Source organism: Drosophila albomicans, chromosome 2R (genome assembly GCF_009650485.2).
Source record: "Drosophila albomicans strain 15112-1751.03 chromosome 2R, ASM965048v2, whole genome shotgun sequence".
In the NCBI taxonomy this organism is placed as follows: domain Eukaryota; kingdom Metazoa; phylum Arthropoda; class Insecta; order Diptera; family Drosophilidae; genus Drosophila; species Drosophila albomicans.
In genome coordinates this window covers 3,480,616-3,493,829 of record NC_047631.2, presented here as the reverse complement: position 1 = coordinate 3,493,829, position 13,214 = coordinate 3,480,616, and positions in this window count along the sequence as shown.

Genomic DNA, 13,214 nt, shown 5'->3' with positions numbered 1-13,214 from the left:
ACGATTCATACTATTCGTCCGAATCCCCGTTTCTTCCCGTTAGCTGTAGTAGTGTGACTACAAACTACTACAGTCGACACCGGAACAGCGTGTACAGTGTAATTGGGCCAGTGTGATCACACACTCACAACCAGTTCACCCACGCCGCGTGCCCCGTTTTCCATATTCTTCGCACGAACCACAACTCTTCCCGTTTAGCTGTAGTAGGGTGACTACAACCACCACAGTCGACGCCGAAAAGTGTGTACAGTGCTGCATAGTCGGTGTGCTTCACACTGATTTCCGTGACAAGAAGCTCTATTGTCTACATTCCATGATGATCCAATACAAGGAGGTCACACCAGGCATCTCAAAAACCTTGGCCAAGGTCAAAAGACATTTTTATTGGAAAGGTATGACTCGAGATATTACTGAGTACATTGGAAAATGTCCAAAATGCCAACAATCAAGTGACAAGAAAAATAAAAACTCCTTTAACAATAACTGATACACCAACACATGCTTTCGACAGAGTGATAGTGGATACGATCGGTCCACTACCCAGGTCTGAAAATGGAAATGAATACGCAGTAACATTAATTTGTGATCTGACTAAATATCTAGTCGCGATTCCAATTCCAAACAAAAATGCTAACACAGTAGCAAAAGCGATTTTTGAGAATTTTATTCTAAAGTACGGTCCAATGAAGACGTTCATTACGGACTTGGGAACAGAATACAAAAATTCCATAATAAATGATTTGTGCAAGTATTTAAAAATAAATAACATAACATCAACTGCACACCACCACCAGACAGTTGGAACAGTCGAAAGAAGTCACAGAACATTCAATGAATACATACGCTCATATATATCGGTTGATAAAACTGATTGGGACGTATGGATCCAATATTTCGTTTACTGTTTCAACACAACCCCATCTATGGCACATGACTACTGTCCTTATGAACTTGTTTTCGGTAAAACAAACAGTTTACTAAAACATTTTAATAGCACAGATAATATAGAATCTTTATATAATATAGATGATTATGCTAAGGAAAGCAAATATAGATTAGAAATAGCATATAAAAGAGCTAGAATTATGTTAGAAGAAGCTAAGTGAAAAAATAAGGAATTATATGATGAAAAAGTAATAAACGTAGATATCGGTAGGAGATAAAGTCCTACTTAAGAATGAAACAGGACATAAATTAGATCCAACTTATTTAGGACCTTATAAAATACAAAATATAGAAAAGAATGATAATATAGTAATTTCCGGAAAAACTAGAAAAAAACAAATAGTCCATAAAGATAGGTTAAAAATTTTTAATTCATAAAAGAAAAATAAAAAAAGTAATTTTTAAGCCAATTATCCAAAAATATAAAAAAAAAAGAAAACCATTTTTTTGAAGAAATTATATGTGTAAATTTATGTGTAAATATAAATATAAATATATCCTTTAAAATAAAAACGTAATTAATAAATTTATGTATAAGTATGCGCACATCTCGAGGGAACACTGTTCCAAAATATGAACAGTTAATCAGCGACGCTTTCGTTACAGTTAACTGCAATACTTTGTCGCTTTACATTCCGACTCGAGTGCATGCATATGTATATGCACATAAGACTCTCTCTCTCTCTCTCTCTCTCTTGCTAATATGCTTTGTCGCATATTCTTAGAATACATAATATAAAATGTAATACATAACTATGCAGCAGCTTCGCTGCCGGCATCGACGGCTTCACCGCGTGTTTTACTAATTATGTACTTAGGCTAGATCATGCTTTGATTTTTTCCAATAAATCATTATCAAAGTGAAAACCAAAAGGTACAGACGTGCCAGTGTCTCAATTAATATTCTCGACACGTGTCTACTGGAGACAAGTACAGTCATCCCACATGGTGACCAAGACGGTCATCACCACAAGTCACACAGACGGACATGGCTAGATCGTCTCGGCTGTTGACGCTGATCAAGAATATATATACTTTATAGGGTCGGAGATGCCTCCTTCTACCTGTTACATACATTTCCTGTCGGCACAAAGTTATAATACCCTTCTACCCTATGGGTAGCGGGTATAATAAAAAAAATACTATCGTACGTGATGGTCATAGTACAGACCATACCACAGGGGTACAGGTGCGATTACATCGCTAAAATGTACATGCATAGAATGGCTAAATCTAGCAAAAGCCATAAGCAATATTAGAGATGCTTTTGATAAATCATATAAATGCATCAACAAAAGCGCTCTGATAAAAACTCAGACGCTTATTTATCACATAAAGGTATTGATAAGGCAATACAACGCGTTACAAAACCTTATATTAAAAAACAGAGAAAAACTCACATAAAGCTCAATGCTTAAAAGTTCTCAGTTCATTCGGTAAAAGACTAAATAATACTAGTGTTAGACACAGTATTATAATAGAAGTACCAACCGAAATATCCAAAATAGCGGAATTCGACGAAAGCCAGCTAAAAGAACTGGACGAGTCACAACTGCAAGAGGATTTGGATATTGAAAGCGGTATTGAATCCATAGAAGAGATAAAAACAAATATATTACAACCTGCTGCATTAAACATGGCCAATACAGTGGAAGCTCAGAGAGCATACCTTAATCAGGTATCCGCCACAATACCTGAATTCGATGGTAAAAAACTCCATCTAAACAGGTTTGTGACAGCATTAAAGTTGACGTATCTAACTAAAGGAGATCAGGAAGCTTTAGCCGTAGAGGTCACCAAGACCAAAATTATTGGACCATTGACGTATAAAGTCGAACATGCGACATCAATACAAGCAATAATTAACATATTGCAGGCAAACGTAAAAGGCGAATCACTTGACGTTATAAAAGCCAAGTTAATGAATGCCCAACAAAAAGGCAAAACCGCGTCCCAGTACGCTACTCGAAGCAGCTTACATAGACAGCGGATTAGACGCCGATAATGCCGACAAATTCGCGACAAATGAGTCGATATCGGCAATGAACAAAAACTGTGCCAATGAGTCACTCAACAGCGGGTACATTTAGTACATTGAATGATGCAATGGAAAAAATATATGCATTGCAGTACAGAAATGACCGGCAATTCTAACACAGTCTTATTCTACAATGGGAATAATAGACGCGGTAATTATAACGCCAACTATCGCGGTAGAGGCAGAAATAATTACAAACAGAATGATAACCAAGGTTATAACAATAATAACAGAGGTCGCGGAAGCTATCGCGGCCGTGGTAATAACAGAGGCGGAGGTAACCGAAGGGGTAACCAAAGCCAAAATAACAATCAAAATTAAAATGTCAATAACAACCGAAATGTGCGTAACGTACAATCGGAATACAGACAAACCCCCTTAAGCAATCAGCAGTAAAGGTTTTTAAATTGAACCTAAATCTGAGGATTTTCACTAAAGCAAAAAACAACAAAACAAACACAGTTCTTACATTATTAATAGACACAGGTGCAGGCATTTCATTACTAAAAGACAAAGCAAATGAATATAACAACTTAAATTTCAGTAATATATCAAATATTACAGGTATTGGGCAAGGAACCATACAGCCTATAAAAACAATCGATCTTGACCTACGCATTCAGGATGTTCTAGTACCACATGAATTTCATACCATGCGATGGCATAATCGGTTTAGATTTCATTAAAAAATACAATTGCATATTAGAATTTCAAAGCAATCAAGACTGGTTCATAATAAGACCCAATAACTTCAATAGACATATCAGTGTTGCCGTTTTATCCTTTTTCCGGACAGATCTGTTCGGTTTTTAACTGCGTCAGCCGGAAAAAATTTAAAACATTCCCTAGCCTTTTATCTGTCCTTTTTTTATTTTGACCTGGCCTTTCTTATCCGCTTTTTATTTTTGTGTAAAGTGCTGAAAAGTAATCAAAATGTACATTACTTTTATATCGATAGCAGCACTTTTAAATGAATGCAACCCTGTTGTAATCGTAAATCGTATATATCGATGTACAGTGCTATCAGTTGTTACTTTTATTGTGAAATTTGTGCGGGAAAGATGCCAAAAGAAATTTATAAACACAAGTTCCGTGATTCATGGCTAAATTAGCCGGATCTGGTGCAGTGGATGTGTCGTGACCAAAAAGTCAATGAAAAAGCATTCTGTACTGATTTGCAGAATGCTTTTTCATTGAACCCGAAAATTGACCAGATCCGTGCACATATGGTGACGAAAAAGCACATACAAAATGCGCAGCCTTATGCCCAGGCAAATAAAATTAATTTTAAGCCGATAGCAGCAAATGCATTGTGTAGACAAGAACTGGCTATGTTTGTTGCACAGCATGCTGCCACAAATCCAGTTGGCCACCTCAGCAAATTATGCAGTAGTCATTTTGGCGCCAAAGATTTGAGGCTGCATAGGACCAAGTGCACCAATATAATTAAAAACATGCTAGCAGTACACTTCAATGAGGATTTAAGAAATGACATTGAGATATTACATAAAATGTATGGAAAAAATATTCTGTCTTGTTTTTTGTCCTTTTTTTTTTTTTTAAATTTTTGACCTTTTCTATCCTTTTTTTATAATCAATCTAGCTTTTTTCTGTAACGAGCTGACGGCAACACTGAGACATATAAACATTCCAATTTTACACGACTTAGATTCCAACACATTATTATTGCCAGCTAGATGCGAAGTAATTAGACAAGTCAAATTACTCCCTATCGAAAAAACGGTTGTAATACCAAATCAGGAGCTACAACCGGGCATAATAATAGCATGCACAATTGTCGATAGCGAAAACGCATTGATTCGTATTATAAATACAAATACTAAAGACGCCATAATAGAAGGCGCAAAGATCAAATGCGAATCATTGGAAAACTATGACATTTGTACAACACCATTAGATAATTGAACCAAAGAAATCTTTAAACAGTTGAGATTTCCTAAACAGTTTAATACAGTACTAACTAATTTATGCACCGAATTTAGCGATATATTTGGTTCAGAAACAGAACCAATATCAGCTAACAATTTTTACAAACAAAAACTCAGATTAGGAGATAAAACACCGGTCTATATAAAAAACTATAGTATGGCAGATAGCCAAAAACCAGAAATCACTAGACAAGTTAAAAAATTAATAGATAATGAAATTGTTGAACCATCAATGTCCGAATATAATAGTCCATTATTTTTGGTTCCAAAGAAACCACTTCCGAATTCAACGGAAAAAAGATGGCGATTAGCAGTAGACTATCGTCAAATAAATAAGAAAATATTGTCAGACAAATTTCCACTTTCAAGAATAGAAGATATTCTTGATCAATTAGGAAGAGCAAAATATGTTTCATGTCTCGACCTAATGTCTGGATTCCACCAGATAGAACTAGAAAAAAAGTATAGAGATATAACATCATTTTCAACAGCCAACGGCTCATATCGCTTCACGCGACTACCATACGGTCTGAAAGTAGCACCAAACTCTTTCCAACGTATGATGACACTTGCATTCTCTGGTCTTGAACCATCGCAAGCATTTCTATATATTGGTGATTAGTAGATTACACACAATTTCTTTTCTCGCACTATTCAATATTTATTTACTTATGTCACTTTTGTGTTGGAGTTGGCGATATATACCATATATTCTTTTTTTCTCTACTTTGGGAGAATTGCCACGACAAAATGACCAGGTGACTTGCGAGAATGAATGACCAGCACAAATCAAAAATCTAAGCCTTGTCAAACGGACATTAAACTGTATTCATGTATTCTTATCTTCCCATTCTTTGATATTCACTGCCTTAAGATCAGCGTTGCCAATTTGCTATTTGGGGAATTCCCCCAAAGTGCGGGGAATTTTAAGTTGATTGGGGATTTATTGGGGATTGGCATTATGTGGGGAAAATGCGGGGATTTATACATTTTTTGACATCTTATTCTCATCGGTAAATATTTCATCATTCATTACCGACACGACATCGACCTTTTTTAAAAAATATTATGTGTAGCACATCTCTAGTTTCAAACTACAAGTAGATAGATTCTTAAACGCCTACATGTTATGCGCGCTGTGTTCGTCATTTTCGTAGCTGAGTTCGATAAGTTTATGTTATTTCTGTCGCGAAGTAACGATACGAGTTTCGTCTGAAAAACGCTGCGGGAGAATACCTGTTTCCAAATATAAAAATTGTTATTTCGTTGTTGCTGATACTGCCTTTTTCAAATGCATCGGTCGAGCGCAAATTTAGTGTTCTTAAGAATTTGAAAACTGAAAACCGTAATCGACTTAATACAGATACTGTTGTATGATTTATGGCTGCAATAGAAGGAATTAAAAAACTAGGCGGCAGCGTCAAGTTTAACCCGTCAAACAAAATGCTATCCACAAAAATATGGAAAAGAATATGAATGTTAACCGTTTGAGTTTTTATTTTAATTAATTAAGAATACTAATATGAGTTATACTGAGCTTTTTATTGTTTCATTTAAAAAAACCTATGTGGGAAATTTATAGGGAATCAGCGGATTTTTGTCCCCAAATTTGGGGATTTTATCCCGATTTTTGGGGAAATGTATAAATTTGCATTGGCAACCCTGCTTAAGATGCATCTATCTCTAAAATCTTTCTGCAATGTTGCTAAGCCCCACACACAGATGGCGCTAATTAATATTTCCTAACAAAATACATATATCCTACAAGTTTATACTAACACTAAGCAATTATTATACATCTAACATTTAACTAACAAAAATTGGATTATTAACATATATAAACATAACTTTAACTTTGCTTATTACATTAACTACTTTTTTCTACACCTAGTGCCGTGGCGCTGGTTTTTTTTTCCCCCTTTTTGCAAAAGAAACCTTTGCCTACTTTTAGGCACATCCAATAAATGTTGGCGGTCTAAGCGACCACTACAGATAATAACACGAAATAATTGTTGTTACGGAAAGTGTGCGCCTGCCCGAACGGGGAAGCTGATGCGCAAAACTACAAATCAACTACAAATTTGGACAATTTAATATTTAAGAACTTAAATATTAGAATTGTCAAATGGATCGTAGCACTTCTTCTGACTCCATACTTGGAAACAAGCAGGCTGTTCACGAAAGAATGCACCATGTTTCTGGTAATATGCCTTATGCGTTACAACAAGAAACAAAATACACTAATTTGCCAGCATTTAGACAGCATCTGGAAGGCTCATTACAATGAAATCGAGCCCTGGACTCTGGAGATGACATAGAAGAGGCAGTTGACATACTGACTGAATCCATACAAAGGGCTGCTGCGGCATCGACTCCACCTTCCGCTCAACCAGATGCAATCGAATACGGAATTAGCCTCACAAGGGAAGCCAAACAGCTTCTTGCAGAAAAACGACGCCTCCGAAGACGCGCTATCCGTTCTCAAGACCCTTGGGATCGATTAATGTTGTACCGGACTACAAGGCAGTTGAAAACTATGTTAAGGCAGCTAAGGAGTGATTTCTTCGAGCAAAAACTGGCAGCACTAGACTACACGGTTGACGCTAACTACTCGCTCTGGAGATGCACAAAAGCCTTGAAAAGACAACCCTTCAGGCAGGTTCCAGTACAGTGCCCTAGTGGTGGCCTTGCCAGAAATGAAGAAGAACAAGCTAATGCGTTTGCAGCCCACTTAGAAGCTCGATTCACTCCATTCGATTTTACCTCAACGGAACAGGTCAGGATCACGCAACACCATCTACAGACTGCTCTGCAAATGTCACTTCCCATTAAGCCAGTGAGAACTGAGGAGATAGGTGACGTCATCAAATCATTAAATACCAAAAAAGCTCCTTGTATAGATAGGATATGCCATCGTACGTTGAAGGTTTGGCCAATGAAGGCTCTCTATTGCTAACATTTTCAATGCCATGCTAAGAGTACAGGTGTTTCCAAAGCAGTGGAAGATGGCTACGATTGTGATGATTCACAAACCAGGCAAACCAGAAGCTGAAACAGAATCTTATCGACCAATAAGCCTGCTCCCATCGTTATCGAAGGTATTTGAACGACTTATTGCCAATAGACTCCATGATGTCATGAGAGAGCGTCACATCTGGCCGGAGCACCAGTTTGGTTTTTGCGAAGTACACAGTACAGTGGAACAAATTCACAGGCTGGCAAAACATATCCTGCAAGCGTTTGACGACCTAAAGTACTGCAACGCAGTCTTTATAAACATGCAACAAGCCTTCGACAGAGTATGGCACGATGGCCTTCTGGGTAAAATAAAAATGCTGCTACCTGCTCCATTCTATGGAATTTTAAAATCGTATATGGATAGACGCGAATTCAAGGTCAGAGTTAGAGACTCATTTTCTTCAACATGCCAAATGAGAGCTGGAGTCCCGCAGGGTAGTGTTTTAGGACCTCTGCTGTACTCCCTGTACACTTACGACCTACCCATCCCAATGGGTGCATATATGGAAGATCCCTCCAAGGCTCTCATTGGAACTTATGCGGACGACATTGCGGTATTATACAACTCTCCAAGCAGCGTATAAGCTGCAAACGGACTCCAAGGATACCTGGATAGCTTGGCAGCTTGGTGCAGAAGGTGGAATCTGAAGGTTAATTCCACAAAAACAGTTATCCCGTGTTTTACGCTACCTCTGCGAAATATCTTGTCACCAAGAACTGTGGCCAAAGTCTACAGAAATTGCGCTGGCTGCTCAACAAAAGAAGCAAAATGTCTCTTCGAGCAAAAAGAGCAGTATATGTACATTGCATAGTGCCAATCTGGATATGTAGAATGCAGATTTGGGGGATTGCTGCCAAATCAAACTACAAACCCATCCAAGTACTGCAGAATAGGGTGTTACGGCGAATTACAAACTGCCCTTGGTACGTGAGAGGATCCACCCTACACCGCGATCTGAAAATACATTCTGTAGAGGAGCAGATTGGCAGACACACAAGCCGATATAGCGATAGGTTGCTAACTCATAAAAACAGACTCGCTAGGAGACTACTACCAGCTAGACCCGTTGAGGCGATTGAAGCGTCAAGGGTTCGCCAAAACGTTCACCCAATAGTAAACTTCTCAGAAACACCTTAAACTAATATGAGGTTTGGCCCAAACATAAACATTTCTTTTACCTGTATTGTTATAGTACAATTTTGTTCTTGCTGTACTGGTTCGATACTTAAATAAAGAAGCTAATTAAAACAAAAAGAAAAATTTCAAATTTTTGCCACGCCCACTTCCGCCCCCGCAAATCAAAAAAATTGAATAACAAGCGTAATTTTAAAGCTAGAGTTGCGAATTTTTGTATATATGTACAATAATTATTATAGTAGTTATGATTCCTAAAATACGTTTGTATGGGCAAAAACGCCTACTTACTAGGGGTCGTATTTGCCTTGGCTGACAATCTGGTATATTGTGCCGTCTATGGTATATTTTGAATGCGGTACTATATCGATATACCAAACATACCATTTGGTATATTTTTAGTATTTTCGGTATATTTTGAAAATAATACCGCAATATTTTGCCCTTATTAAAAATGGGTAGGGGGTATCTCACAGTCGAGCACGCGCGACCGTAACTTTCTTACTTGTTTATTTTACAATTATTACTTACATACTTACTGTACATATATTAAAGGTACTGGATTTATGAAAATGGCGCAGTTTTTTGTTAAACTCGGCGCACTATATGGTGAAAATGTAGATTTGGAGGACGTCATTCCTGATCCAACAACAATATCGAGGAATGTGCAAAAAGCAGCAGAGGAGAAGAAAAAAGAGCTGCGAGGAGAAATATCCGAAATTGTACGCAGTGGTGGAGCATCTGCCGCAATTGACATGTGGACTGACAATTATGTCCACCGCAATTTCTTAGGTGTTACATTGCACTACACGGTGGACCACACAATAAATAATATTGTCATAGGCATGAAGTCTATGAACTTTGAAACAGCATTTTTTTGGAGTTTGGAGTGGAGAATATAGAGACAATTAAGTTTGTCACTGATAGGGGTGCAAATATAATTAAAGCTTTGGAAAATAATATTCGCATCAACTGCAGCAGCCATTTGCTGTCAAATGTTTTAGAAAAATCTTTATCACTTACGAATGAATTATCGGAGACCATAGAGGCTTGCAAGAAATTAACAAAATACTTTAAAAAGGCAAATTTGCAGCACTATCTGCCAACGTCATTAAAAAGTCAATGAACAACGCGATGGAATTCGCATTATAGGATGCTGAAATCTATTAATGACAATTGGGCAGATATCAATGGAGTTTTGGCATTTAATGACGAAAGCTTACGCTTATTTAACATCAACATAGGCGTAGTAAAGGCATTAGTAGAAGTTTGCGAACACATTGAAATTATTTTTAAGAAACTTCAGACGACAAACTCACCATCATTATGCTTTGTTATTCCGTCAATTTTAAAAATCAAGCAAAATTTGTGTCCAAAACCAAATGATATAACAGCAATCATTAAATTCAAAAAAAATATTTTAGAAAATATTGATAAGGTATGGATGGAAAATCTTTGTTTGTGGCATAAAGTAGCCTTTTTTGTACCCTCCTCCTATTGCAATGCAAAAAGCTGATTTGGACGCAGTAAAAGAGTTTTGCGTATCTTTAATTTCTGATAATCAAATAAAATATAGTTCTTCAACACCCTCAACCCCAACGAAAACTTCCATATTTTCATTTGACAGCCTAACCTCCAATTACAATAATGAATCTTTAGATCCCTCAATAGACACTTCAGCGATGCCTATTTCTTTTCACAATTAATTAATACATCAGCATTTAAGGCAGAAGAAACACCCACAGAAGAAGTTGATAGATATGCTAGAGAAATTGTCGAAATGAATAACAATTTCAATTTAATTGATTGGTGGAAAATGAATAAAAGCAAATTTCCTAAATTATATAAGGTTGCTATGAATTTACACTCCATACTAGCTAGTAGTGCAGCAGCAGAAAGGTCTTTTTCATTAGCTGGTAATGTTATAACAGAAAAGCGTAATAGACTTACACCTGGCTCTGTTGACAGTATATTTTTAAATTAAATTTTTAAAAATGAAAATAAATTAGATGAATGTGGGATTGGTTTTATGTTAATGTTTATTTATTATTCCATAAGTTTAATCCTTAATTATTATGATATTTAGTTTATTGATTAATTAAATTATTTGTAAATATTCGTCGCGGTCGTCGTTAGCACGTCTTGCTTTTCTCGTCGTCGTCACAAAAAGGTATATTCTATCGACTTCCTTCTCAATCGATACTCCTTTCTTCATATCATCGATTCTCCTTTCTTCATATCATCGATAGGGGGATAGATTGGCGTTGCCAGACCCATTCCCACATGAATAATAATCAAAATGTAAAAAAATTAAATAAATTTTATAATGTATTAAATATAATATAAAATGACAATTATAATTATAACAAATACTACTTTTCCTTTGTTTTATTCAAAAATAATTTTTAACATACATATGTAGACAGGCATACAAAGCACATACTTGTGATTTCATCAAACATTTCTATCACACGCATCATAACCTAATCACTCGAGTAAAGCAGGCCATCCACGGACGAGCATGTTCGCGAACATGTTGTGCTCGACGAAATTTTTCTCGTGGATGGTAGTGTTCGCCAACAAATTTCGTGTTCGTCAAAATGTTCGCATGAGATTAAAATTATTCTATTTTGTCTGTGTTCGCACGAACATGTTCGCCCGTGGATGGCAACGTTTGCACGAACATCATTTGCGCAATCGTTTTGTAGAGAGAGCACGTATTTGCGCAGCGCAAAATGAGCAAACAATTTTTACAACAGTTCATTTTTTCTCTGGAAAATCAGCCTGCTGTATGGCATGCAAAATGTGATGCTTATAAAAATAAAAATTTACGAAATAAGTCTTGGGAAGTGCTATTGGAAAAATATAAAGAAATCGATGAGGACGCCACAATAGAAACAGTGAAAAAAAAAGTTAACTCGTTGCGCGCGTCATATAGACGAGAATTGCAAAAAATAAGAAGAAGCGAAAAATCTGGTGCTGGAACTGACGATGTGTACAAGCCGAGCCTGTGGTACTTCAACGATCTTTCTTTTCTGCATGATACAGAATCCTCGGTCGATGGAATCACCAGTTTTGATGAAGGCGAGGAAAATGAAACAGTAAGTATTTTAATAAAATTACAAGCAAAAGTTTATTGTGCATATTAAGAACATTTATTTATATTATATTCGGTCATTCTGCCAAGGTACTGCTCCAATAGTGTTGAAATATTCGCGAAATTTATCACGAATTTGTTTTGCATTTTGTGGGCAATTGCCACCTCTCAATGGTTCCAAATCGTCCATTTGATGGTTGGAATGAAATGCGTAGTCTGCATCTGTTGAGTCTCGCAAATATACTGCGCCATTCTTCTTCGATAAATAGTTGTGCAAATAGCAACAACATAAAACAATAACAGAAGCCTTCTCCGGCTCTAAAGGGATAGTATTGAGAAGAATTCTGAATCTGTTGGCCATAATGCCAAATGCATTTTCAACTATACGCCTAGCTCTTGAGAGGCGGTAATTAAAAATGAGCTCCTCCTTTTCCAATTTTTGACGACTGTACGGCTTCATTAAATTTTGCGACAATGGAAAGGCGTCGTCCCCTACTACCACATATGGCAGTTCATATGAAGTGCTTGGTATTTGGCGAGGCTTCGGAATGAATAGCGATTGGTCATCATAGCGCCTTTTGTATTCTGATTGTGCAAATACACCAGCATCTGATGCCCTTCCATTTGCTCCAACTTCCACGCAAATAAATTCATATTCTGCGTTGACAATCGCCATCAGGACAATGCTGAACGTCTTTTTGTAATTAAAATAGAAAGATCCTGATGACTTTGGTCTCTTGATATGCACATGCTTTCCGAAATGTGAAGCTGACATATATGCTGAAGGATGGGCTGCCATGTTCAAGCAGTTGTCGAAGGAGCAGCAGCTTTTTGCCAAAAAAGGCATAGACGAGCTCCTTATGCAAGGGCGGATGAATATGCTGACATATCAAGGAGTGTCAAGCATTGCAAATATTCCGAACAAAACAATTATAAATAATAGTCAAATCCAATGCCAGATGCCAATCCCGGTGTATCCTCGACAACAAATTTATCGTGCAAGCACTCCACTTATGAGCGACTCATCATCTT